This window comes from Macadamia integrifolia, chromosome 4, assembly GCF_013358625.1.
Source record: "Macadamia integrifolia cultivar HAES 741 chromosome 4, SCU_Mint_v3, whole genome shotgun sequence".
Lineage (NCBI taxonomy): Eukaryota > Viridiplantae > Streptophyta > Magnoliopsida > Proteales > Proteaceae > Macadamia > Macadamia integrifolia.
The window spans coordinates 12,154,274-12,180,288 of record NC_056560.1 but is presented as its reverse complement, the minus strand read 5'-3'; the positions used below and the strand labels follow the sequence as shown (position 1 = coordinate 12,180,288).

Here is a 26,015-nt window from a genome sequence, read left to right as displayed (position 1 = left end):
ATCGTGTACGCTGGCTGCTGCCCAGCCAGCCCTACCTGCATGCGTGTTATGTGTGCTAGCTAGTAGGCTAGCATGCAAAGCCTTGCGCACGGGCCCCTGTTGGCTCCTACCAACGTGCCCGTTGGCTACAACCCGCGTGCCCACTCTAGCTGCAGCCCTTGTGCCCACGTTGGCTGTAGCCCATGCATGGGTGCTGCCTAGCCCCTACTACTGCCTGTGCCCATGTGCATGCTGCCTCACGCTCCATGTGCTGCACACCAATGCCACTGCCCGCACACCTATGCCACTGCCCTCATGCCATATGCCGCACACCAATGCCATTGCCCGCACACCCATGCCACTGCCTGTGTGCTAGGAGCCACACACTAATTCCACTACCTGCACACCCATTCCACTGATCCGGTGGGTGACCAAAAACCCACTTTTTAGCCGAGAATCCTCTCCCAAAAAACCCATTTTTTTCATTGGATAAAAGCCCTCTTCACCCATTTTAGTCCAAGAACTCCTTTTTTCCATTGGATAAAAGCCCTCTTTACCCATTTTAGCCCAAAAACGCTCTTTTGTCTATTGGTTAAAAATTCTCCCTCCACCCCATTGGCCCGAAAATCTTATAAATACCCCCCTCTGGATTTTGGACACCAACAAACCCCACCTCACTCCATAATAGTGAAACCCTCTCTCCTCCTCCCCTCCCCCTCTTGATTTTCTTTGAGTCTTTGGAGCGATCTTCATTAAGATCCGAAATCTTATTCAAATCTTCGAAGTGTTCTTCGGGACTTTGAAGATCTTCAATCCAAGTTCTTAAGTCCAGTCCAGTTTTTTTCAAAAATAGTATGTTCTTAGCCTCCCCCTTTGAGTGCTCTTGAGCTTTACTAGAAATAGAAATCCCTCCCCCCTTCAGGTTCTTTCGGTCTACAAAGAGATCTTTGTCAAGATCCAGAGCTCTATTCTGATCTTCAAAGTGTTCTTCAGGGCTTTGGGGATCTTCAATCCAGTTTTAAGTCAATCCATTTCTTTCCAAAAATAGCAGTTCCTAGCGGAAGCTCTGTCCAAGTGTCCCTGGAATCTTTCTAGAAATAGCCATTCCCAGCGGAAGCTCTTCCAAAGTGTCACCTTAGCCTAGCCCTCCCCTAGCCTATCCCTAGCGGAAGCTCTGCTAGAGTGCCACATCATCCTAAACCCAAGAAATAGCATTCCTTAGCTGAAGCTCCGTCTGAGTCCAAATCCAGAAATGGCCTTCCCTAACCGAAGCTCTATCCCAATCCAAATCTGAAAGTAACCATTCCTAGCCGAAACTTTGTCCGCATACCATCACAGTGAACATCTCTCAAGAAAAGAAGTTGGAGGTTACGATCATCTTCCCCTGAGCTAGGAGAATATAAAAGACAGTCCGAGCTGATACTAATCAAGGGCCCACCCCTCTTGACATGAAACAGGGGTCAAGATCAAGTATAATTTCTTACCCAAATTAGCATTATGTAGACTTTATATTGACCTTGTCTTAGTGTATATAATCATTTAAATTCAGTCAATGTATATGTGTGATAACCTAGCCATACATGTGGAATAGTAATAACTGTGAAAAATGTTCGGTCATAAGCATCTAGTAGGAAGACCAGTTGAACCGAGTAGATTGGGTGCCTAACACCTTCCCAATTCTATAACCTGACACTTACTCTAAATCTCTAGAGCAAACCAAATTTTAGGCACTTTTCTCAGGAGTTGGGCCCACCCTCAGGTCCTAGGCCCATAATCCTAAGTGGCGACAAACCCCCATTTGTCTAATCCTTGTCCCCATATTGGACTATCATCAAACCCCCGTCTCGAATGATGAATTTTACATTCTTACAAAATAGGCCTCCATGCATCATCGAGGGCCGATACGACGGTGCGGGCCTGCAGGTGAGCACACATGACACAAACCCCTCCCTCACATAAAAAAGAGAGGAGAGAGGACGAAATCGATGCAAGCCTTTTCCTTCCCCTGCCCCACAGGGGAGGAACACATACGCATTTTTCAGGCCGCTACCCTTGCACAATCCAATTTTCTTGAGTTTAGAACAATTCGTGAGCGACTGAGCTTGGATTCTTGAGTTTTTTCGAAGATTTGAAGTTTTTTACATTTCTTCGAGTTTTCTCAAATTTCTTCGAAGATCTTTAAGTTTTTCTCGAAGTTCTTCATCTTCTTCATCTTCATAGTTCTTGAGGAGGGGGCCATTTGGAGAATTTGAAGTCATTCCGAGCCTCTTTACAAATTGTAAAACTTCTTGGGATTCTTTGTAATTTTTGATAAATATGGCCGAAAGAAGAAAGAGGAGGACTCCAGAAGAGATCTGAATGGGTATTGGAGAGAGATGTAGTACATCCTCTCATGGGATGATAGTCCAGCAGGCTGGTATATCAAGCTGACACTTCACAAGACTCGAGACCACATATGTAATGCAATGTGGGGGTAAATGGGTAAGTCTTTTCCTTTTCTCTACATTATTTTATATATATTGCATTTATTTATTTTTTATTCATTTTTATATTTATTTTAAGAGCACAATGAGGGAGTACCTCCCACCTTGGCCAAGTATGGCCATCCAAATGTAGTCCAGGAAAGGTATGAAATGCTTCCTCATAAGGTAAAGGGGCAAGTAGATTCTACTTACCTACATCGCTTGGCCTCGCTGGAGACTAAAAAATTTAGCTTGGCATTGGCGGGAGCCTTGGTGGAGCGATGGTGGCCAAGCACCCATTCTTTTCACCTTCCTACTGGCAAGATCACCATCATACCCTTGTGGTTCTATACTATGACTAGCATACCTTTTGGATGGAGGCTCCTCTCTCTTCCTGCGACTTTGACAACATGGGAGTTTACAGATTTGACAGGTATTGAGATTGAGGTAGACGAGATGCATGTCCACCTAGGTGTGATCAGTGGCCACTAGATAAGAAAAGAGCTGAGGGTGAACCGAGGTCAACTCGCTCCTTCCTTCTATTTGCTGTGGCATAGTGTCTTTTCAGCGACATCTAGGGTAGAGTAGACATCCGTATGGTGGCCCTCTTCTAGAATATTCTGGAGGCCGATTCATAGGATTGGGGTGGGCTGCCTACGCATACCTTCTGCAAACCCTAGATCTGTTAGCATATGGGGTTCGGGGCCTCAAGGAGGTAGGCTACATTCTCTAGGTTACTTTGCATTTTATGAGGGTGGCGGACAGAAATGAGATCTCTCTTCCCCTTTGGGGGGCAAAGGACTTGCATCTATTCCATCCTCTCTCTCCTCTCTTTCTCTTTCATGAGGGAGGGGTGTGTTGTGTGTGCTTACCCTGCAGGCCCTGCACCGTCGTATCACCGCTTGAAGATATGTGGAGGCCTATTTTATAAGAGTGTAAAGTTCATCATTCAAGACGGGGATTTGATGATGGTCTAATACAGAGATTGGGATTATGCAAAAGGCTTTGGAGTCACCACCTAGGATTATGGGCCTAGGACCTAAGGGTGGGCCCAATTCCTAAGAAGAGGTCTCAAAAGTTGGTCTGGTCCAGAGATTTAGGGTAAGTGTTAGGTTGTTGAGCTAGGAAGGTGTTAGGCACCCAATCTACCCGGTTCAACTGGCCTTCCTACTAGATGCTTAAGAACGAACATTTTCCACAGTTATTCTTATTCTGCATGCTTGGCTAAGTTATCACACATATTTAAATCGACTGAATTTAAATAACTATATGCACTAAAACAAGGTCTATATAAAGTCTATATTGTGCTAATTCTATTGAGAAATTATACCTAAGCTCCTGTTTTGAGTCAAGAGGGGTGGAACCCCTAGTTAGTACTTGCACGAGCTATTTTTTGGATTCTCCTATCTCAGGGGAAAATGGTCTTGACCTCCAACTTCCTTTCTCAAGAGATGTTGACTGTGGTGATATTTGGACAGAGTTCCGACTAGGAACGGTTACCTTCATGTTTTGGGCTGAGGTATTAATTCGACAGAGCTTCTATTAGGGAGGGGTTACTTCTGGATTTTTGCTGAGGTGTCAATTCAACAGAGCTTCCATTGGAAATAGGCTATAGGAGGGCTAGGCTGAGGTGTCACTCCAGCAGAGCTTCCGCTGGGGATAGGCTAATCTTAAGGATTGAGGAACTTCGAAGGCCCGAAGAACACTTTGGATCTTACGAATATCTCCACGAAGACTAGAAGAACCTCAAGAGGGGCTAGGGGACTAAGGGAGAATTTCTTCTAACCAAAATCTCACTCAAAGAAGAAAAAGGATTAAAAAGTTTCGAAGGCCCAAAGAACACTTTGAAGATCCGAAGAACTTATGAAGATCTCTCCAAAGACTTGAAAATCTCAAGGGGGGAAGGGGAGGAGAGAGGGCAGAGCTTCTCTTCCTAGGATGCTCACTTGGAGGCTTGGATGTTGTGGTATTGTATTGTGAAAAATCAAAGGGAGGGGATATTTATAGGATTCTTGAACCAATGAGGAGAGAAAGGGAATTCCCTTGGCCAATGGTAGAAAAAAATGGTTCTTTTAAGCAAATGGGATGGAAAAAATGAAAATTTGGGCTGATGGGGTAGGAGATGGTTTTTGGGACTAATAGGAAAAGTGAGTCTTTTTTTGGGCCCATGAAGTGAGAATATATCTTTTTGGGCCAACCGGAGGTTGCGGAGTAGGGTATGCTAGCTGGACAAGGTTAGGACCACAAGTGGGTGAAGAGGAAATTTCTTCACCCACCAGGTCTGCAGAACATGTATTTTGGCCATTGACAATGGCACACAAGGTTGCGCAGGGGTGTTCGGGGCATGCATGGGTGCATGTGGGGGGCTGACTACGGTGCACGGCACATGGTAGGCATGGGTGCAAAAGGGCTGCGCAGGGGTGTTCGGGGCATACATGGGTGCATGTGGGGTGCTGGCCGTGGTTCACAGCACATGGTAGATTTTGACAGATCAGACGGTTTGATTTTGACGTACCATATATCATTGGAATTGTATTTTCTAGTACTATCCATCTATACAGTCATCCTGATCGGATTCCTTCATATATAAAATTTGAAATTGGACCCTCTTTTCTCCCACGTAGGATTTCTAGGGTTTTTTAGGTAGGAGGTGTTTCTGGGTTTCCTAAATCAATTATCATCTCTATTGATCGGAAGCAAGAAGTCACGTCTAAGATCCACAATTCATCATAGTCGGAGGGGGTGACAAAATTGGGCATCTACAGAATGCCCCTCTTAGGTTGAGGCCTGTGCCAAAGGCCGAAGGGCAAAGAAAAGAACGATGCTGTCATTTTGCTCATTAATAACGGAGTTGAAACATACAACAGGTAATGTCTTTTAACTACTTTGAAGTTTGAGACTTATCTGGGCTGCTGATTTACAAGAAAAAATTCACTACTCTTTCAATCCTGTAAAAGATGTTAGTATTTGATCTTTGTCTTTTTTCTTTACCGGGCTTCCATGTGCCAGTCTAAGGAAATCAATAATGAGATCGGGCCACTCGGAATAGATTCAAAGAGATTGGGCCACCTGGGGCCAGATTAATGACATTGGGCCACCTAGGGCTAGATAAAAGAGACTGGGCCCCCTGGGGCCAGGTAAATGCAATTGGACCACCTGGGGCCGGTTCAATGAAATTGGGCCACCTTGGGCCGGGTAAATGAAATTGGGCCACCTGGGGCCGGTTCAATGAACTTGGGCCACCTAAGGCCAGGTAAATGCAATTGGGCCACCTGGGGCCAGTTCAATGAAATTAGACCACCTGGGGCCGGTTCAATGAAATGGGGCCACTGGGGCTAGTTCAATAAAATTAGGCACCTGGGGCCGAGTTAATGAAATTGGGCCACTTGGGCCCGGGTCAATGTAATTGGGCCACCTGGGGCCTGGTCAATGAAATTCTGTCACCTGGGTCCAGGTAAATACAATTGGTCCACCCGGGGCTGGTTCAATGAAATCGGGCCACCTGGGGCTAGGTCAATGAAATCGGGCCACCTAGGGCCGGTTCAATGAGATTGAGATCTTACATTTAAGCCCTTGAATCTTGAAAACTTGGCTCTTGATTTAGAATCTTTGAATTTTGATTTTTAGCTTTTGATTTGGAATCCTTGAGCTTTGATTTTGACTTTGATTTGGAATCTCTTTGAATTTTGGCTTTTGATTTGGAATCTTTTAGCTTTAATTTTTTTACTTTGATTTCACCTTCCACTTTTACCTACCAATTTCACCTTCCACTTTCATGTGTTTTTTTAACCATAAAATGGTCCCCCCTCTTGTTCACTCACTATTCTAAGTTTCTTGAGTTGGGAACTATTTGTGAGTGAGTGAGCTTGGGTTTTGGAATTTTCTCGAAGATTTGAACCTTTTTGCATTTTTTTGTGTTTCTTGAAATTTTTTCCGAAGATCTTCAAATTTTCCTTTGAAGTTCTTCATCTTCCTTTTGAAGATCTTCATAGTTCTTGAGGAAGGAGTCATTTGGAGAATTTGACATCTTTTTGGGCTTCTTTGTAAATTATGGAACTTCTTGGGGTTCTTTGTGATTTTGGGAAATATGGCTGAGAGAAGAAAGAGAAAGACTTGTGGAGAGGTTCAGTTGGATGGTTGTAGCAATTCTTCTCAAGGGGATGAGGGCCTTGGGGACTAGTACTCCAAAAAGACACTTCTGTAGACACCCAATTTTGTCACCTTCCTCTGGTCATGATGAAATATGGATCTTGGGCGAGACTTCCGACTTCCGACCGATAGAGATGCTGATGGAAACATTCCCCTACCCAAAACCCTAGAATCCCCATGTAGGAGAGAGGAAGGTCTAATTTTGACTTTTCATATATGAAGGAATCTAGTCAAGATGACCATATAGATGAATAGTACTTAAAAATACGATTCCGATGATATATGATATGCTAAAATTGGACCAACAGATCTCTGGCAATCATCCTTGAAAAATCACGCCTTCCCACACATGTGCCGCGCACAAGGACAGTCCAGCTGAAAACCTGGAAAAACCCGTCACCTAACCCAAATACCCTAAAATTCATCTCCTACCTACCTAGATAACCCCAAAACACTCCCACCTCTGAAACCCTAAAAATCCCCGCATGGGAGGGAAGGGGTCTAATTTTGGCTTTTTATATATGAAGGAATCCTGTTAAGATGACCATATAGATGGATGGTGCTCAGAATACGACTCCAATGATATATGGTATGCCAAAATCAGATCAACGAATCTCCCACAACCTTCTCTAGAAAATCACATTTTTTTCGCGCGCATGTCAGCACACCAACCACCTAGCTAGCAAGCTAAGCCAGCCAGCAAGCCTAGTCAAGCCAGCCAACCCTAGCCAGCCCAACCCTATCACACACTGTGCGCACCCCCGTCGTACAGCGTGCGCGGCCCCGCCGCATACTGTGCATGCCCCCATCGCACACTGCACGCCATACATACTATGTAAGCCCCTGCTGCATGCCTTGTACATATGCCCGCATACCCATGCATTCGCTCACCCGTGACATCACCCGCCCCTGCCAAAACCTTCTCTCTCCTCCTGTTTTTTTTTTTGAAAACTACCTTTTCTAGCTAAACCTTCTCTCTCCTCCTGCTTTTTCAAAAACTACCTTTTCCGGTTAAACCTTCTCTCTCCTCTCGCTTTTTTAAAAATTACCTTTTTTGGCTAAACCTTCTCTCTCCTCTCACTTTTCAAAAAACTATATTTTCCAACTAAACTTTCTTTCCCTCTTGCTTTTCAAAAAATTGCTTTTTCTACTAAACCTTCTCTCTCCTCTCACTTTTTTGAAAACTGACTTTTCTGGCTAAACTTTCTCTCTCCTCCTATTTTTCTAAAAACTATCCTTTCTGGCTAAAATTTCTCTCTCCTCCCGCTTTTATGAAAACTACTTTTTCTGGCTAAACTTTCTCTCTCCTCTCGCTTTTTGAAAACTGCCTTTTTCGGCTAAAGTTTCTCTCTCCTCCCATTTTTTTTTCTAAAAATCACCTTTTTTTAGCTAAAGTTTCTCTCTCCTTTTTTTTGAAAATCACTTTTTCCAGCTAAAATTTCTCTCCTCCCATTTTTTCTGAAAACCCCTTTTACCCACTGGACAAAAACCCTCCCCACCAAATATGCCTTTAAAACCCCCCTTTACTCATTGGACAAAAATCCTATCTCTTCATTTTAGGCAAGAGCTCCCCTTTCATCCATTGGATAAAGGGATTCCCCCTCCCATATTTGGTTGAAAAAAAACTATAAATACACCCCTTCCCTTAGAAGAAAACACACCAATAGACCAGAATCCCCTTTCAAAGTGAGATTTTCCTCCCCTCCCCCCTCTTGATTTTCTTCTAATCTTCGAAGCGATCTTCGTTAAGATCTAAAAACTCATTCGGATCTTTGAAGTGTTCTTCGGGATCTTGAAGATCTTCAATCCAAATTCCAAGTTAAATCCAGTTTTTAGCCAAAAATAGTATGTTCTTGAGCCACCTCCCTTGAGTGTTCTTGAGCATTCTTGGGCATTCTTGAGATAGAAACCCCCACTTTTTGAGGTTCTTCGGCTCTACGAAGAGATCTTTGTTAAGATCTGAAATTTTGTTTAGATCTTCAAAGTGTTCTTAGGGACTTTGGAGTTCTTCAATCTATTTTTAGGTCAGCCCATTTCTTTTCAGAAATAGCCATTCCCAGTGGAAGCTCTATTGAAGTGCCACCTCAGCATAGCCCTCCCTTATCCTATCCCCAGCAGAAGCTCTGCCAGAGTGCCACCTCATCCCAAGCCCAGAAATAGCCATTCCCAGTAGAAGCTCTACCGAAGTGCCACCTCAGCCTAAGCCCAAAAATAGCCTTCTCTAGTTAAAGCTCTGTCCGAATCCAAATCCGAAAGCGACCATTCCTAGCTAAAACTCTATCCAAATACTATCACAATCAGCATCTCTCAAGAAAGAAAGTTGGAGGTCAAAACCATCTTCCCCTGAGCCAGGAGAATCCAAAAGACAGTCTGAGCCAGTACAATCTGGGCCCCACCCCTCTTGACCTGAAACAGGGGTCAAATTCGGGTATAATCTCTCTCCTTATTTAAGCATAATGTAGATATCTAATAAGCCTTGTTTTAGTGTATATAATAGTTTGAATTCAATTAATGTATATAGGTGTGATAACTTAGCCATACATGTGAAATAGTAATAATTGTGAAAAATGTTCATTCTCAAGCATCTAGCAAAAAGACCCGTTGAATCGGGCAGATTGGGTGCTTAACACCTTCCCAACTTTGTAACCTGATACTTACCCTTAATCTCTAGACCAAACCAAATTTTGGGCCCTTTTCTCAGGAATCGGGCCCACCCCCTGGTCCTAGGCCCATAACCCTAGGTGGTGACTCCAAACCCCGTTTGCATGATCCTAGTCCCCGAATTGGACCATCATCAAAAGAATTTTATACTCTTACAAAAGAGGCCTCCAAGTATCTCCAAGTGGTGATACGATAGTGTGAGGCCAGTAAGTGAAGCACACACGACTCGAACCCCCTCCTCCTCGCCATAAAGGTGAAGAGAGAGAGAGGAGAGAGGACGGGGATGTATAGCCCATCCATCTCTGGCCGCTACCCTCACAACTTCACAACACTCAGAATCATGTTTGTAACTCAGTATAGGGTTCATGGGTAAGTCCTTGCATTTTATTATTATTATTATTATTTTTAAAATTTTTATTCATTCTTTATTTTTTTTGCTTTCTCCTATCATTCATTTTTTATCATTTATTTATTTATTTATTTTAAAAAAGCATGATGGGAAAGTACCACCGACCTTGGCAAGATATGGCCACCCAAACACAGCTCGAGGTTGGTACAGGATGCGCCCCTTTACAGTGAAGGAGATGGTTAACTCATCATACCTGAGTCGATTGGTTTCCATAGAGACTAGAAAGTTCAGCCAAGTATTGGCGGGGGCCCTGATGGAGCAGTGGTGGCCGAGTACTCACTCCTTCCATCTTCCTATCAATGAGATCACTATAATGCCCTTGTGTTTCTATGCCCTGACAGGTATACTATTAGGATTTAAAATGTAATTGCAAGCGTATGGATCAATGTAGCTACGAGTTGAACATAGGGAGAGTAGCTACTTTATTTTTTGCTTCTTTTAATAATACGAAAGTGAACTGGTTATTGGTTGTGATCTAATTCTAACTACCATCCTCAACATATGTATCTAAAATAACGTCCTAACCATTCATCATCTAAGAATTTAAATACACAAGCCACACAATTAAAATTAATTAAATAAATAACTAAAAATAAACAATCCACGCAATTAAAAAGCAATGAAGAAAAAAAATGCTGAAATAAAAATAAAGTAAAAGAAAGGGGATAAACCTAGAGAGAGGCTCACAAGCAAGTTTCTACTTAGCTCAAGGTATGCATCATAATATGAGCTTCCCTACTTGACCAGAGAGTCACTCTTACAAGGGTTACTCTAATTGGCTTTAGGGAAAGGGAGGTAATTAAAATAAAAACAATAAAATGATGGTTCTATGGCTAGGAGGGGTAAAGCCAACACATATACTAGCCATGAACCTTGGGGTAAAGGGAAAGCAATAATTTAACAACTAAAATCCTAAATTAAGAAAGAAAGGGCAGTCAGAAGAGGGAGTGAAAGGGGGGACAGAAGACTTTTGAAGAAGCCTACCTACCTGAATCAATGCTTGAACTTGAGAGCTTGGGTGATTTAAGATACTGCCAACCCTAAAAACTAGATCTAAAATGAACCAAATCTGAAATTTCTAGGCCTGGAGAAAATAAATCTTGAAAAAAAAAAACTAAACTTGAAAAAGAGATGCTCCATGGCTTGTGATCTTGTCACCTAGATCTAGCCTAGAACTATAACTTAAAAATTACAACTCCATTACATAAATCATAAACATAAAAGGCCGAATAAAGATAAAAGTGTGCATGCATTAATTGAAATAAAAAGCTATTACAAAAGTGATTAAAGCAAAAACAAAGAAGAGCTAAAACTAAAGAGAGTGAGAGAGAGAGAGAGAGAGAGAGAGAGAGAAAGAGAGAGCAACTAAAAAAAAAAGAAAAACCCTAGAAGAAGAATGAAGTGTCCCCCCTCCTCTTACATGAGTTGTATTTATAGGGAATAGGGAGGTATGATAACAAATTTCTCTTTCCTAAAAGGGAGAAACCCACAATTGGTAGGTGAGATCTTTTGAAACAAAAAATGTTAAGGTGGAGGAGAGAGAAGAGAGAGAAGAGAGAAGAGAGAAATAAACTTGAAGAAATTCCCTATAATTTTTTTGCTCATTTTTTTTCCTTTTTTTCACTCTTCTTTTTCTCCCTCGCTTCAAATCTTACGCAACCCTTATTGGTCGATTTCTTTTTCTTTCCCTTGGATGATTTTCCTTCTTGCTTTGTGTGATTTGGACAATCTTCTGGTGATGATGTAGAGGAGGGAAAAGATTTGGACAAGATTTATTTCTCCCTTTTTTTCTTTCCTTTTTTTTTCTCTTTTTGTGCAAGAAACCCCTCCCACGATTTTCCTCGCTTTGAAGATTTGGACAATCTTCTAATTTGATGTGAAAATTTCCTCTATGCCTTTAGTGCTTTAAGTGAGTGAAAAACAGAAAATCTTCAACAAAATTCTCCAAAAAAAAGACAATCATGAGATTCGAAATTGAGACCTCATGGTGAGCAAGGGAATTTTACACACCATAGCTCACCAACTACACTAGGTAGTTGTTGTAGAGATATGACGTCCGACAATGCTTAAGGCATTTAAAATACAAAACATGCAAAAAAAGAGTAAAACCCTAGGTAGCTCCATTCTAAATATGTAAAATGCATGCTTTATTACCTAAGATTTCACACATAAATGTGCTCATCAGAATTCCCTCAGACTTAGACTTTGCTAATACTCGAGCAAAACAAAAAGAAAAGAAAAACTAAAATGTAAATAAATAAAACCTAACTCACTTTCGTAGTAATCACGGTTGCACTTAGTATGTGCAATAAAACTTTAAACCCCTAGGTCATCCCTAGTGGATGAGTTGTGTCTCGTGGGTGTTTGCAATGAATATACACCCAAAATTCAGAATAAATCAATTCCAACCTTGGCTAAAGGTAAGGGCCATACCGATCCGGAGCAAAGATAATTCCTCTGACAAGGGACCCCCACACTTGAGCTTTTATTACCCCATATCAATTCCAGGCACTAGCATATTTTTTAATTTGGAACTCACTTTGTCTCTTCCAAAACATTCTTATCTTAAGGCAAAACCACTTGTGAAGAAATAGGGAACCAAGGACTAGGGCATTGGAATGTTTTTTACCAAACATGTTACCAAGCATTAATGACATTTGCATATTTTTTTCTCCTTTTTTTGCTTAATAAACTCTATTCTACTCCACTACTTTTGGCTTAAATGAAATGGTGGAGCAAACACCAAACACCCAAGTTACAAGTTACTATGTAGCTTCACTTTTTGCTTATGCCCACATAGACAGTGATGCGAGAGTTTTTTTTTTCTTTCCAGAAGTTTCCTCAGTAAGAGTTTCAATCAAGTCACCATGCTTCCTGAGGCGAAATGCCCTGTCTAGTTCCAAGGGAATCAACTCTTACTCTTCTTTATACCACATTTCACACTTCATTTAAAATTGTGCATTTGTCAACTCATGCCAAATTAAAAATAAGGTCCCAACTCCAAATCAAGAGTATAAGGAAACCAAAGACTTACGTATGGTCCAACACCATAAAATAGGGGTCTCTTATTTTTTAAAAGAAAGTCTCATCTCAAGACATATGCCTGCTTCTTTCTTCTCAACAGGGTTTTTATACGTTAAAAATGTGTACCTTAATTAAAAATTTTATTTTCACACATCAAACAATCGAATGGTATGATCATTAACCAAAATCCAAAGTAGAACTTCATTCTTAGCAAGCTCAAAAACAAAAAACAAAAACAATTAAAACAAAGTGAAAAAAGTAAAAACTGGTTTTCCTCCCCCACACTTAAGTCATGTAATGTCCTCAATGCTTGGAAAGAATTAAAAGCAAAGACAATGCAAGGGGATCATACCTGATTAAAAGTTAGTGATCAGTATAAAGAGGTTCATGGAGATCCATGACCTCTTCACTACCAGTAGTAGAAAACTCGAGGAATGGTTTCAAATGTTGACAATTAACATTCAAAATTAACCCTATTCCTAGATTCAGAATCTCCACAGCCCTATGGGGATATACATTATGGACAATAAACGGGCCATTCCATCAGGATCTAAGCTTACCAGGGGAAAGATATAATCGAGAGTTGTACAGTAAGACCTTATCACTAATTGTAAAAGATTTACACAAAATATGCTTATCATGGAAGGCTTTGGTATTTTCCTTGTAAATCCTAGAACTTTCATAGGCATCATTCTTAAGTTCCTCTAACTTAGATAGTTGGAGCCTATAATGAATTCTCACATCAGACAAATCAAAGTTGAGCTTCTTGATGGCCCAAAAGGCCTTATGCTCCAACTCAACTGGTAAGTAAAAGGCTTTCTCATACACCAAACGGTAGGGAGACTGACTAAGGTCGGTCTTGAATGTAGTCCGATGGGCCCCACAAGGTATTAATGAGCCTAAGGGACCAATCCTTATAGTTGGGATTAATAGTTTTCTCCAAGATTTGTTTGATCTGCCTAGTAGACACCTCCACTTAGTGATTATTTTGGGGGGTGATAAGGAGTAGATAACTTATGGGTGATGCCATACTTTTTCATTAAGGCCTCAAAATGTCAATTATAAAAATGAGTACCCTTATCACTAATTATTGCACGTGGTGTACCTAAGCGGGAAAAGATGTTTTCTTTAAGAAACTGGACCACCACTTTGTGGTTATTAGATTTACAAGGTATGGCCTCTATCCATTTAGAAACATAATCAATAGCCAAAAGTATATATAAATTCTCAAAGAAATTAGGGAATGGTCCTATGAAATCGATGCCCCCGTACATCAAAGATCTCAACTACCAAAATAGCATTGAGGGACATCATGTTCCTCTTATTGATACGGCCAAAAGACTGGCAGGTGGGACAAGCCTTGAAAAAATCAAAAGCATCTCTAAAAAGAGTGGGCCAACAAAATCCGCATTGGAGAACCTTTGTGGCAGTCTTCTTAGGTCCAAAGTGTCCACCACATGCATGATCATGGCAAAAAGATAAGAGTGAGTGTTGCTCATGATCAGGCACTCAATGTAGATAAACTTTAAAAATATAATGATCTTACCAAAAGAAATGCTTAACTTGGGAAAGGAAACGATACCTATCTTGGGAAGACCAGTGATCCGAAGTCACACCTGAAACTAAGAAGTTGACAATGTCAGTAAATCATAGTTCACTAGACACTACAAGTAATTATTCATTTGAAAAATTCTCGTTGACTGGAGAATCGACAGCTAAGGAATTGAGAAGCCAGGATAAATGGTCTACAACTAGTTTTCAACTCCTTTCTTATCCCTAATTTTCAAATCAAACTCTTGCAAAAGTAAAATTCACCTAATGAGAAGGGCTTTTGCATCTTTCTTCTGAACTAGGTATCTAAGAGCGGAATGATCAGTGTACCACCACATGTGACCCAACTAAGTAAGACCGAAACTTTTTTAGTGTAAACACAACAACTAAAAATATTTTTTAGTTGTTGTATAGTTGAGTTGTGCATCATTTAGGGTCCTACTAGCATAGTAAATGACAGTGGGTGACTTATTAATCCTTTGACCCAAAACCACTCCTATAGTAAAATTTGAAGCATCACACATCAGTTCAAAAGGTTCAGTCCAAACAGATGGTTAAACAATAGGTGCATTGGTCAACTCCTTCTTAAGTTGCTTGAAGGATTCTAGGCACTCTTTAGAAAACTCAAAAGTTTGATCTTTGACAAGTAATGAAGTGAGAAGTCAGGCTAACTGACTAAAGTTCTTAATAAACCTTCTATAGAAGGCTACATGCCCTAGAAATGACCGGACGTCCTTAACAGATTGAGGAGGTGGTAAATTATCAATTGAATCCACTTTGGCTCTATCTATCTTAATTCCCTCCTTGGATATTACATGGCCTAAAACAATACTAGATTTAACCATAAAATGGCATTTCTCCCAATTCAAAACCAAATTCTTAGATATGCCCCTTTTTAAAACTAGGGAAAGATAGTGAAGACACTCAAAATAAGAATTCCTATGAATTAAAAAGTTATCCATAAATACTTCTAAGAATTTTTTGACCATATCAAAAAAGATGCTCATTATGCATCGTTGAAACATAGCAGAGACTTTACAAAGCCCAAAGGGTATACGTCTGTAAGTAAATGCTCCATATGGGTATGTAAAAGTGGTCTTATGTTGGTCCTCTAAAGCAATTAGGATCTGGTTATAACCAGAATATCCATCAAGAAAAAAATAATATTCATGTCTCGCTAACCTTTTTAACATCTGGTATATGAATGGCAATGGAAAGTGGTCCTTCCAGGTTGCCACATTAAGTTTCCTATAGTCTATGCACACTCTCCACCCTGATTAAACACTAGTGTGAATCAGTTCATTATTGGCATTAGGAACTACAATAACACTAGACTTCTTGGGCACTACATGAACTGGGCTTATCCATTAGCTATCAGAAATAAGATAAATTATTCCATGATCTAGGCATTTTAGGATCTTTTTCTTTATAACTTCCATTATCACAAGGTTAGCTCTTCGTTGAGGTTTCGTGAATGGTTTGGAATCCTCCATAAGATGTATATGATGTTGTACAATAGAAGGAATTATACTCTTGATATTAGCCATGGTCCAACCTAGGGCTTCCTTATTATCTTTTAACACTTTAAGTAACTCCTCTTCCTGGCTAGAAGTTAAATTTAAGGAAATTATTATAGAAAGAGTCTGGTCAGACCCTAGGAAGGCATACCTCAAATTAGATGGCTGATGAGCACATTTATGTGTGAAATCTTGGGTAGTAAAACATGTATTTTACATATTTAGAATAGAGCTACTTTGGGTTTTACTCTCTTTTTGCAGATTTTATATTTTTAAGGCTTTAAGGACTATCGGGCGCTATATCTCCAATTTTACATGTAAAGAGACCCTATTTCTTTTTATGGTTGAGAAGAGGATGAAATTCTGAGTAAGATGGATGTGTTTAATTGCAAGTACACATTCGTTTGGTCAACTATACAAGTGATTGTTCTTTTCGGGTCAGAAAAAGAATAATGGATTAGAACTGAACCGAAATGCGGAACCAGCCCATCTGCAGTTGTTCTAAAGGTATAAGGAATATTCTAAATGCAATAAGGATCGATGGACTACATCCTTAAGTGATTGAAGATTCGTTTTTGATAACAACAACTACCTAGCGTAGTTGGAGAGTTGTGGTGTGCAAAATCCCTTGCTTGTTAGGAGGTCTCAAGTTCGAACCTCTTAACTGCCATTTTGTTGAGGTTTTTATTTTTGAAGATTTTCTCTTTCATACTCATCACTCAAAGGAGGTTGGTCAAAGGGTTTCTTACGCAAGAGGAGAGAGAAATAAGGAAATAAAGAGAAAAATAAAAAAGGGAGAAAAAATAGGAAAAGAAAAAAAAAGAAAAAATAATAATTAAAAAAATCATCCAATATGCTACCCACATTTGAAGAAGAGAGAAAAAAAAAAAAAAAGGAAGCAAAATTGTTGGAGATTCCCCACTTCCTAGAATTCTCTATCTTCTCTCTCCTCCACCTCATCAACAAGATAAAAAATATCAATTTTTTAGAAGCTAAAATCTTTAGCTTCTCTCCCCCATTCTCTATATAATAGAATTAACACAAGGGGAGGAGGCAATTCATTCTTCTTCTAGGGTTTTTTTTTTAGTTGCTCTATTTTTTTCTCTAGCTCTAGTTCTAGGTTTATGCTTTAAACACTTTTGTAAGTTCTTTTTATTCAATTAATGCAAGCACTTTTATTTTTGATTCAGTCTTTTATTTTTTTTTTGTTTAAGCAATTCAAGTTATAATTTTTAAGTTCTAGGTGACAAGAACAAGCTATGAAGCATGTCTTTCAAGTTCAATTTATTTTTTCTTCAGATTTGTTTTCTCTAGTACTAGAAATTTCAGATTTGGTTTATTCCAGATCTAGTTTTTAGTACTGGTAGTATCTCAAATCGATCAAGTTTTCAATTCAAGGGTTGAAGTTCAAGTAAGTAGGCTCCTTCAATAGTCTTCTCTCCTCCCTCTCATTCGCTCTTCTGACTAATCTTTCTTTTTTAATTTAGGATTTTAATTTCAGTCATTACATTATTGCTATCCCTTTCCCCTAAGGTTCATGACTAGTGTATGTGTTGGCTTTGCCCCTCCTAGCCAGAGAACCATCAATTTATTGCTTTTATTTTAATTGTCTCGCTTTCCCTAAAGCTAAGTAGAGTAACCCTTGTAAGAGTGACTCTCTGGTCAAGTAGGGAAGCTCATATTATAATGCATCCCTTGGGCTAAGTAAAAAAACCTACTTGTGAGTCTCTCTCTAGCTTTATCCTCTTTCTTTTACTTTATTTTTATTTCAGTATTTTTTTCCTTTATTATTTTTTTAATTGCATGGGTTGTTTACTTTCAGTTATTTATTTATTAAATTTTAATTGTGTGGCTTGCGTCTTTAAATTCTTAGATGATGAATGGTTAGGACGTTATTTTAGATAAATATGTTTAGGACGGTAATTAGAATTAGATCACAACCATTAATCAGTTCACTTTCGCATTATTAAAAGAAATAAAAAAATAAAGTGGTTGCTCTCCCTGTGTTCGACCCGTAGCTACACTGATCCGTACGCTTGCGGTTACATTTTTCGCTTTCTTTTGGTAAATCAGAGTGCTTTGTTTGCTTTGTTTTGTTTTTCCTTTTCTTTTATTGAATTCCTGAGAAGAACAACTTGCAATAATAGTTATATCGGTGGTGGTCACCATGCCTCACAGTATGATAAAGATAGGTTTTGCCCTGTAGCAGTACCTTAGGAATTGACCTGAGCAACCCCAGATCCCTGCCGACAAGCTCCCAAAAAGCCAATAAAAAAATCAAAAAAATCAAAAAAAAAAATCAAAAGGTTTTGCTATCCATTCTTTTGTGCTTGTCTTACTCTAGTTGTGGGTAGTTTTCTGTTGCATGAGTGTTAGGTGGGTACGTAATACTAAGAATCGGTTAGAGAGAAGAGATCTAACAAGTAGTGAGCCTATACGTTTTCTCTCTTTAAAACCTTTCAATATAGGAGACCAACATCAAAACCCTTCACCTAAATCTCTAAAAGATAGGTTCTACCCTGCTAGAACAGCCCAACCTTCCTATATAGTTCTACCACAAGCCCAAGGTAATAATTTTGAGCTCAAATATCAATGCATCACTATGTTGCCCCACTTCTATGGGTTGACCTCTGAGGATGCATACCTATTTCTAAGGGAATTTGAAGAGGTATGTGTTCTAATTAAGATCCAATAGCTTTCTGATGATGTTGTTAAGCTTAGGTTTATCACTTTTGCATTAAAAGACTAAGCTAAGAAGTGGTTGTATGGGTTATCCGTTAATTCCATAACTTCATAGGAACAGTTCACAGTTATCTTCCTTAAGAAGTTTTTCCCAACTCACAAGACCAATAAGCTTAGAAGTGATATCCTTCAGTCTAGGCAAAAGCCTAGTGAGTCCTTTTCCAAACTTATGGAGAGATTCAAGGATCTACTCCAAGAATTCCCTCACCATGGCCTAGACTTATGGCATTTATGTCAAATAATTTATGAGGGTATTGATTACCCAACTAAACAAATGATAGAGTCTATGTGCCCTAAGGGATTCACATCATTTACAGATGAAGGAAAGGCATAGGAATTCTTACTTAATTTAGCTGACAAAACCTGTGAGTGGGAATCGACCCAAGAGAGTGAAAGAACTATAGGAGAAAAAAGATATTTTGTGGATGGGATGGTAGCCAAGGAAGCCCATTTGGATAGCCTAATCAAGAGAATTGAGGCTATTGTTCCTAGAGAGCCATCATCAGTCAATTTGGTTAAGATTTGTGTTTGGTGTCAGTCCCCTGGACATATCTAGAATAATGCCCCAACACCTCTGGGGGCACTTCTAATGATAGTGTTAATGCCTTATACCAGAATAATCCATATAGTAACACCTACAATCCAGGATAGAGAAATCACCCAAATTTCTTTTGGAATCAAGGCAACCAAGCAGGGCCTTCCAATTTCTATAATCAAGGTCAACCTGAACTCCAAAGGCCTCCTTTGCACAACAATATTTTTCTCAAAATACTTTTCCTAGGCCAAATGTAGGACCTCAGGCTAGTTTTTCTAAGGCCCTTCTCCTATCATCTTATCAGCAACCCCTAGGTTTACCAACACTGGAGAGGCAAGTAGAATAAGTGACTTAAAAAAAAATATGGCCCTCCTCATGACAAGCCATCAAAATTTTACGAGAGAACTCACCCAAGTTATCTCAATTATGTGTGAAAGGGAGAAATGAGCTTTACCTAGTCAACCAAAGCCTAACCCTAGGCATCATCAGCCTGTTAGTTCACAAACACCAACTAATGCATGACTGAATATAGTACAATGTCAGACCCAACAAGGACCTTCTAACCAATGTAATGTTGTTTATGCCCTTAGGAGTGGTAAAGAGTACCAACAGAGCGTTCCTAAATCTTTCCCATCTACTACTCCTATTAACTCTCCTTCAGTTGAGGACACAAGTGTGCCTCTTATTCCAGGTTCGTCTGATGAACCTAAAGATTCTTTTGAAACTAAAGATGATTTGGTTGAAGAAACAAAAAATGATTCTTCTGAAAAAGGGCAAATCCCTAACAATCCTTATGTTTATTCTATCCCATTTCCTAATCGCTTGGTACACAAAAAGAAGAGTGCTTCCATGGATAAAATTTTAGAAGTCTTCAAAAAGGTAGAAGTGAACATCCCTCTTTTAGATGTCATACCTCAGATCCCTGCTTATGCAAAGGTACTGAAAGATTTGTATACTCACAAATATATCACTAGTGTGCCTAAAAAGGCGTTCTTGATAAGTAACAGAGAAGTTTTCCTTCACCTCTTTAAAAAAAAAAAAGATGTCTTTGCACTCTTTTGGACAACAAAAAAATCTTTTCACATTTTTGGGTGAAGAGAAATTTCCCTTCACCCCTTTGTCCCACAAAAACACTATAAATACCCCCTTCCTTTGAAAAAGACACCCACTTGCCATTTTCTAGTCTCTTTGTGAAGAGCACTTTCTCTCTCTTAAATCCCCTCCCCCCTTTGAGGTGTTTCTAGTCTTTGGAGAGATCTTCGTCAAGATCCGAAGTGTTCTTTGGGCCTTCGAAGCACTTCAATCATATTTTTCAAAAATATATTTTTAAAAAATCCCAGTTGAACTCCTACTGAAATTCTGACCCCACTTTTCTCGAAAGTAGCTTATCCTTAGTGGAAGCTCTACAGAAGCTATGACCCGAATTTTCCCGGAAGTTGCCTATCCCTAGAGGAAGCTTTGCCAAAGTTTTGACTCGATTTTTTTTCCAAAAGTAGCTGACCCTAGCGGAAGCTCTTTCGGAATATCAACCCAACCTTTCCCGGGAGTAGTCCATCCCCAGCAGAAGCTCTATTTGAATCAACAACCCAAAAATAACCAACCCTAAGTAGGACCTCTGTCCGCAAATTACCATAGTCAGCATCTCTCAAAACAGGAAGTTGGAGGTCAAGACCATCTTTCCCTGAGTCGGGAGAATCTACGAAAAAGTCCAAGCCAACTAGGAGCGCACCCCTCTTAACCCAAAACAGGGTTCAAATCCAATTACAATCTCTCTCCTCATTTAGTGCAATATAGATATTTAATTAATTTCATTTTAGTGTACATAAATAGTTAATTTTATTTAATGTACATATGTTTGATAATTTACCCATGCATACAGAATAGAAATAATTGTGAAAAATATTTGTTCTTAAGCATCTAGTAGGAAGACTGGTTGAACTGGGTAGATTGGGTCTCTAATACCTTCCCAATTCTATAACCTGACTCTTTCCCCGAATCTCTAGACCAGATCGACTTTCGAGCCATTTTCTCTGGAATTGGGCCCACCCCGGGTTTTAGGATCATAATCCTAGGTGATGACTCCAACTTTTTTTCTTTTGTATGATCCAAATCCCCGGTTTTTGACCATCATCAAGCCTCATCTTTATGATGAACAAGACATACCTGTGAAATAGGCCTCCTTGTATTTTCTAGCGGCGATACGGTGGTGTGGGGCCCGCAGAAGCACACACAACCAATACTTTTCTTATCCTCTCAGATGAAGAGAGAGGAGATAGGGCCCGAGTGGAAACCTTCCCCTGATAGGGAGAGAGTAATCGATTCGGCCGCTACCCTCACAGTGGCGACTCTATTGGGGAATTGTCAAGCTTTGATACAAGATGCTACCTCTAAATGCAAAAACATTTTCCACCACGTCTGTTTGAAAATATATCTGACTAACCCTATGTTTGTAATTGTATTAGCTAACCACATCATACATCATGCTCGAAGTGAAATCATTTGGCGAGAAACTCCCTGTCATGCCCGCACCCTCGGGGAGGTCAATGCATGCCATGGAGAGTACTCTAAGAGAAAACGGTAGCCACTTCCTATATAAGGGTGTGGGGTATTGTTAAATGGCGAGGATGTTTGTAATTGTGCTAGCACCCTCAGGGAGGTCTATGCACTTTATCCTCGTATCATGTAGGAAATAGATGGAGAATGCTAGGAACGCCACAAGCTGATCTGTATAATTTTTTTGTGGTCTTGAAAAGGAATTTTCCTATGATACATTATAGTCATAAAGAAATGATTTCTTAAGTGGGTTTCGGATAAAAGGTGTCCTTCCTCCTTAGAAATAAAATATGGATGATTTGGTATACGTGATTCGGGCTAATTTCTGTCAAAACCCTGCAAAATGTCGAATTATCTAAAAAACCTGAGGAAATTAGGAGAAAGGTCACCTAGTGGGGTAAGATTAAGAAAAGCATGACTTTATCAACAAAGAATGTCTTAATAGGGATATTCTGGTCAAGCCATTTGTGTGAATCTCCCACTTATGACATTGAGTGAACTAGGGGCATCAAACCCTACCTAGTCTCTATCATTAAATGGACTAACTTTGGATGGCCCATTGATTGATAATTGAGTGGATGAATAAACAAAGGGTTGGGAATACAAGAATCCTAAAATAAGCCACTTTTTTGTTCAGGCACAATTCCACACCTCAAGTTTTCCCCTGCAGTCCATTTGGACACGCCAGGGTAATCGATTAACTCGTTTAGTCTCCTCAAGATAGCTTATTTCCAAGTGATTGTATTTCAGTACACATGGATCCAATAGACATGGAAGCTCCTGATCAAGCATGGGTTCACCCCTTTGAGACATTACAAGCTGAGATGATTGAAGTCAAGATTGGGTTAGTACAAGTGCTCCACCTACTTCGGACTCTCAGGGTTGACCCTACTCCGGTTATAGGAGAGCAAGATCAGAATAGGCTCACTGGGCATCATGGAACTTCCTCCAGGGTAAAATCAGGAGATCCATATGCGGCCAGTTCACGTAGTGGTCCTTCCAGTTGCCACATTAAGTTTCCTATAGTCTATGCACACTCTCCACCCTGATTGGACACAGGTTGGAATTAGTTATTATTGGTATTAGGAACTACAGTCACACCAGACTTCTTACGCACTATGTGAACTGGGCTTACCCATTGGCTGTCAGAAATAGGATAAATTATTCCATGATCCAAGCACTTTAGGATCTCTTTCTTAATGGCATCCATCATCACTGATTAGCTCTTCTTTAGGGTTCCGTGGATGGTTTGAAATCCTCCATAAGATGTATATGATGTTACATAATAGAAGGGCTTATACCCTTGATATCAGCCATGGTCCAACCTAGGGCTTCTTTATTATCTTTTAACACGTTAAGTAACTCCTCTTCCTGGCTAGAAGTCAAATTTGAAGAAATTATTATAGGAAGAGTCTAATCAGGCCCTAGGAAAGCATATCTCAAATTAAATGGCAACTCCTTAAGGTCTAGCTTAGGGGGCTCAACTATGGAAGGTTTGAGAATGGAATTAGGAAGGGGTCCTAAGGGCTCCACAGGTGTGTGAAGACTCAAGACTTTAGAAAAAAAAATTTCACTATCATCATCCAACTCATCTATACTCTCTTGGAATTCTGAATCAAAATCAATATCAAAGTTTGTAACTAAATCATCAGAAAAATCTAGAAAATCCTCAAGCATATTGATCTCTTCTTCCATATGTGGTTGCTTGCCTATCCTAAACATGTTAAACTCAATATAGGTGTTTCCTATGACACAAGCTATGGAAGGGCTCCCTGGATCCTTATATTTGGCTGCTATAGGGTGAGTAATTATGGAACTAATGTTACTTGTCAAGAACGCCTTTTTAGGCACACTAGTGATATGTTTGTGAGTATACAAATCTTTCAATACCTTTGCATAAGCAGGGATCTGAGGTATGACATCTAAAAGAGGGATGTTCACTTCTACCTTTTTGAAGGCTTCTAAAATTTTATCCATAGAAGCACTCTTCTTTTTGTGTACCAAGCGATTAGGAAATGGGATAGGATGAACATAAGGACTGTTAGGGATTTGCCCCTGTTCAGAAGAATCATTTTTTGTTTCTTCAACCAAATCATCTTTAGTTTCAAAAGAATCTTTAGGTTCATCAGACGAACCTGGAATAAGAGGCACACTTGTGTCCTCAACTGAAGGAGAGTTAATAGGAGTAGTAGATGGGAAAGATTTAGGAACGCTCTGTTGGTACTCTCTACCACTCCTAAGGGCATAAACAACATTACATTGGTTAGAAGGTCCTTGTTGAGTCTGACCTTGTACTATATTCAGTGGTGCATTAGTTGGTGTTTGTGAACTAACAGGCTGATGATGCCTAGGGTTAGGCTTTGGTTGACTAGGTAAAGCTCATTTCTCCCTTTCACACATAATTGAGATAACTTGGGTGAGTTCTCTCGTAAAATTTTGATGGCTTGTCATGAGGAGGGCCATATTTTTTTCTAAGTCATTTATTCTACTTGCCTCTCCAGTGTTGGTAAACCCAGGGGTTGCTGATAAGATGATAGGAGAAGGGCCTTAGAAAAACTAGACTGAGGTCCTACATTTGGCCTAGGAAAAGTATTTTGAGAAAAATATTGTTGTGGAAAGGAGGCCTTTGGAGTTCAGGTTGACCTTGATTATAGAAATTGGAAGGCCCTGCTTGGTTGCCCTGATTCCAAAAGAAATTTGGGTGATTTCTCTATCCTGGATTGTAGGCGTTACTATATGGATTATTCTGGTATAAGACATTAACACTATCATTAGAAGTGCCCCCAGAGGTGTTGGGGCATTATTCTATGATATGTCCAGGGGACTGACACCAAGCACAAATCTTAACCAAATTGACTGATAATGGCTCTCTAGGAACAATAGCCTCAATTCTCTTGATTAGGCTATCCAAATGGGCTTCCTTGGCTACCATCCCATCCACAAAATATCTTTTTTCTCCTATAGTTCTTTCACTCTCTTGGGTCGATTCCCACTCACGGGTTTTGCCAGCTAAATTAAGTAAGAATTCCTATGCCTTTCCTTCATCTGTAAAGGATGTGAATCCCTTAGGGCACATAGACTCTATCATTTATTTAGTTGGGTAATCAATACTCTCATAAATTATTTGACATAAATGCCATAAGTCTAGGCCATGGTGAGGGAATTCTTCGAGTAGATCCTTGAATCTCTCCATAAGTTTGGAAAAGGACTCACTAGGCTTTTGCCTAGACTGAAGGATATCACTTCTAAGCTTATTGGTCTTGTGAGTTGGGAAAAACTTCTTAAGGAAGATAACTGTGAACTGTTCCTATGAAGTTATGGAATTTGTGGATAACCCATACAACCACTTCTTAGCTTGGTCTTTTAATGCAAAAGTGATAAACCTAAGCTTAACAACATCATCAAAAAGCTGTTGGATCTTAATTAGAACACATACCTCTTCAAATTCCCTTAGAAATAGGTATGCATCCTCAGAGATCAACCCATAGAAGTGGGTAAACATAGTGATGTATTGAGATTTGAGCTCAAAATTATTACCCTAGGCTTGTGGTAGAACTATATAGGAAGGTTGGGCTGTTCTAGCAGGGTAGAACCTATCTTTTAGAGATTTAGGTGAAGGGTTTTGATGTTGGTCTCCCATATTGAAAGGTTTTAAAGAGAGAAAACGTATAGGCTCACTACTTGTTGGATCTCTTCTCTCTAACCGATTCTTAGTATTACGTACCCACCTAACACTCATGCAACAGAAAACTACCCACAACTAGAGTAAGACAAGCACAAAAGAATGGATAGCAAAACCTTTTGATTTTTTTTTTTTTTTTTTTGATTTTTTTATTGGCTTTTTGGGAGCTTGTCGGCAGGGATCTGGGGTTGCTCAGGTCAATTCCTAAGGTACTACTACAGGGCAAAACCTATCTTTATCATACTGTGAGGCATGGTGACCACCACCGATATAACTATTATTGCAAGTTGTTCTTCTCAGGAATTCAATAAAAGAAAAGGAAAAACAAAACAAAGCAAACAAAGCACTCTGATTTACCAAAAGAAAGTGAAAAATAACATGAAACTGTCTCCCCGGTAACGATGTCAAAAACTTGTTTGAGATTTTAAAATGTAACCGCAAGCGTATAGATCAGTGTAGCTACGGATCGAACACAGGGAGAGCAACCACTTTATTTTTTTTCTTTTAATAATGCGAAAGTGAACTGATTAATGGTTGTGATCTAATTCTAATTACCGTCCTAAACATATGTATCTAAAATAACGTCCTAACCATTCGTCATCTAAGAATTTAAAGACGCAAGCCACGTAATTAAAATTAAATAAATAAATAACTGAAAATAAACAACCCACGTAATTAAAAAAATAAATAAATAAAGGAAAAAATTGCTGAAATAAAAATAAAGTAAAAGAAAGGGGACAAAGCTAGAGAA

The 26,015-nt window shown here is 39.6% G+C and overlaps 2 non-coding genes across 2 annotated transcripts; one reads left to right on the top strand and one right to left on the bottom strand.

Moving 5' to 3' along the window:
* Window positions 1-18,603: 18,603 nt before the first annotated feature.
* On the bottom strand, window positions 18,604-18,710 carry LOC122077619. Its single transcript, XR_006139866.1, has one exon. It is a non-coding gene; the product is annotated as a small nucleolar RNA R71 (small nucleolar RNA).
* Window positions 18,711-24,728: 6,018 nt separating this feature from the next.
* On the top strand, window positions 24,729-24,835 carry LOC122077620. Its single transcript, XR_006139867.1, has one exon. It is a non-coding gene; the product is annotated as a small nucleolar RNA R71 (small nucleolar RNA).
* The last annotated feature ends 1,180 nt before the right edge of the window (window positions 24,836-26,015 follow it).